This window comes from Etheostoma spectabile, chromosome 17 (genome assembly GCF_008692095.1).
Source record: "Etheostoma spectabile isolate EspeVRDwgs_2016 chromosome 17, UIUC_Espe_1.0, whole genome shotgun sequence".
Taxonomy (NCBI): Eukaryota; Metazoa; Chordata; class Actinopteri; order Perciformes; family Percidae; genus Etheostoma; species Etheostoma spectabile.
This window is the reverse complement of record NC_045749.1, coordinates 23,353,234-23,356,212: the sequence shown is the minus strand read 5'-3', so window position 1 is coordinate 23,356,212 and position 2,979 is coordinate 23,353,234. Positions and strand designations below refer to the sequence as shown.

Sequence of the window (2,979 nt, the reverse complement as noted above, 5' to 3'; positions counted from 1 at the left end):
TACCTAATGTTTGAGTTAGAAAAGCAGAAATTAGGAATTAATAAGACTAAAATTAAAAGGAATGGATGTTGATGATAATCACAGACTGGAACTTTGTGGATTAGCATGCGGTTTCAATCTGCAAGAGAGAAGTAACCGAAAACCTGGTTTATCAAATAACGTTGGTATTAAAACCGTTGGTACTAAAATCAGTCTCTAACACTCTAAAACCAGCCTCCTATGCTCTAAAACCAGCCTCTTACGCTCTAAAACCAGCCTCTAACACTCTAAAACCAGCCTCTAACACTCTAAAACCAGCCTCTAACGCTCTAAAACCAGCCTCTTACGCTCTAAAACCAGCCTCTAACGCTCTAAAACCAGCCTCTAATGCTCTAAAACCAGCCTCTAACGCTCTAAAACCAGCCTCTAACACTCTAAAACCAGCCTCTAACACTCTAAAATTAGCCTCTTACGCTCTAAAACCAGCCTCTTGTGCTCTAAAACCAGCCTCTTGTGCTCTAACCACCTCTGTGCTCTAAACCAGCCTCTTACGCTCTAAAACCAGCCTCTTGTGCTCTAAAACCAGCCTCTTACGCTCTAAAACCAGCCTCTTGTGCTCTAAAACCAGCCTCTTACGCTCTAAAACCAGCCTCTTGTGCTCTAAAACCAGCCTCTTACGCTCTAAAACCAGCCTCTAACGCTCTAAAACCAGCCTCTTGTGCTCTAAAACCAGCCTCTAACGCTCTAAAACCAGCCTCTTGTGCTCTAAAACCAGCCTCTAACGCTCTAAAACCAGCCTCTAACGCTTTAAAACCAGCCTCTAACGCTCTAAAACCAGCCTCTAACGCTTTAAAACCAGCCTCTAACGCTCTAAAACCAGCCTCCTACGCTCTAAAAACAGCCACTGGGACATCAACAGTTGAGGACTGAACTTGGCTTAACACTGAGGACAGTCTGATTAGATATTTATGTGTTTGCACTTTTTAAAATCATTTTTATTGTAGAAATAAAAACAAAACGTGTTTAAATAATTCCTTTGTCTTTTTGAGTTTATTTATAAGAGGTTTTTTAGTGTGGTATGAAGAAAGAAAAGAAAAAAGTATTTGGCTATAGTGCCCAGCCTTTGACCCACTAAAAATGGTGAATGTTGCAGGAAAGCGAGCTGCAGCTATGAATAAAATATGACCCTAAGTACTTTGTTAAGTTGTGCTTGCATTAAGTTCTACGTCCAGCTACAGTTTCGGTCGTGGAAGTTCTCAGTCAATCAATAAAATGCTGTGCATTTCACCTGATGAAACCCTACAGCATGTACCTGCCCATACCATGCGTGTTACTCTTCCCCTCCCCCACGTTATTTCAGCTGCACAGCAGATGGCCAACAGGCTCTGCACACACCTGTCCCTGTCCTTGTGCTCCCTTTCCTTTATAAGAATTAAAAAGCATTGCATTGGGTAGGACTGTTCTCTCCTTCTCTACTGTTGAGAAGGTGAATCTTCATATGCTGAACAGATTGGAAAGGCCCCTGAGCCAAACTGGGGATTTGTGATATTGGGCTAGATAACTAACAGACTTTTTTTGACAGATTGGCCAGTTGGCCTATACAAACTATCAATGGCGAAAAACCTTCAGCCCCAGCTGGCAGCTTTAGGGATGTGACAATAACCGCATCACCGCAGTGATGACCTCAGCGCATTTTTCTTTTAGCTGGCGAGGGAGTGAATAGATGTCGTGTGATATATATAATGAGAGCAATAATCATTGTGTAGTTATCCTCATTGACTGTCTTCTAGCCTATATTCAAGAGATTATGGAGGGAGAAAAAAACAAGTTTCTCGTCACTTCAGCTTTGCACAAGAGGATGGACGGTCCATTATATAGGATTGTTGTTTTATTGTTCACTTTTAACTCACTTTACATCATCTGCCATCTCTTTTTCCTTTTGTTTTTCCTCACAGCGCTACTTATACGCTACTCTCGCGCAGCCACACGGGCTCTGACGTCACTCACTTAAGGTCCCCCTGCCGTTCTCGGTCTACGCTACTCTTGTATGGGGGTTGCGGTTAACGGCCAAAGAAAGAAGGAAAAACAACACTGTCACAGCCCAATCAGACACTGTTAGAGATTACCTGGTAAACTTAGTGGAACAGTAAGCAGCTAAAGAGACAGACATTTCCCTCACGAGTTGGTGAAAATCAAACCAGAGCTAAAAAGAGGGTAAATATTGGACTTACATTTATCATGTGGACACTAACACCACAATTTGAAGTATCTGGATGCACTATCTGGATAATGACTCTGGTTCCATGTCTTAACTTTTACACCTGGTGCTGATAAGTGTTCTAATTATCTCAATTCTGCCCAAGTTGTGAAACTTTTTAACACACATATTTGGTGAAGAAATTCCAGTTAATCTATGGAAATTTTAGAGAGCATTACATCCTTGATTATTATGTTTTTTTAACTTTTGAACAAATATACTGTAAAGCCACCAAAAGTTGTATTAACTGCTATCTTCATGCCATATATCTTTTAAGGCAATTGGCCAGGCCCAACCAGAGGAACACACTAATGCAAATAAGTAGTGCAAATGAGTAATGGGCAATCACGTAGGAAGCAAGAGAACTTTTTATGGACCTGGAGTGAATAGGCGGCCATATTTGACCATTTCTTTCACCATTTAGTCCTCTGTGCCATGTCTTGTCACATGACGCCGAGCCTGGCATCATGTCATATGTATTATATGTATTATTTGATACCGTCATAAAACTTTGGCATCTTCACTCAAATATAAAAATCAAATTCTGTGGGTTTGAACAATGTTTGGCTGCACAGTAAACTGTCTGAAATACCACGTGCATAAAGCACAGTAGTGTATAGAAAATTTTGTACGAGGGCACTTAAAGGTCCCATGGCATGAAAATTTTACTTTTTTTTTTTTTTACATTAATATGCGTTCCCCCAGCCTGCCTATGGCAATGGTGATGGGTGTAAACCGAGCCC

At 41.1% G+C, this 2,979-nt stretch overlaps 2 protein-coding genes across 11 annotated transcripts in view; both read right to left on the bottom strand.

Annotated features, from left to right (window-relative positions):
* si:ch211-51a6.2 (neurotrypsin) overlaps positions 1-2,979 on the bottom strand; it is a 34,724-nt gene that overhangs the window by 461 nt on the left and 31,284 nt on the right. The gene's annotated exons all lie outside the window — the stretch shown is intronic.
* zswim8 (zinc finger, SWIM-type containing 8) overlaps positions 1-2,979 on the bottom strand; it is a 37,174-nt gene that overhangs the window by 30,893 nt on the left and 3,302 nt on the right. The gene's annotated exons all lie outside the window — the stretch shown is intronic.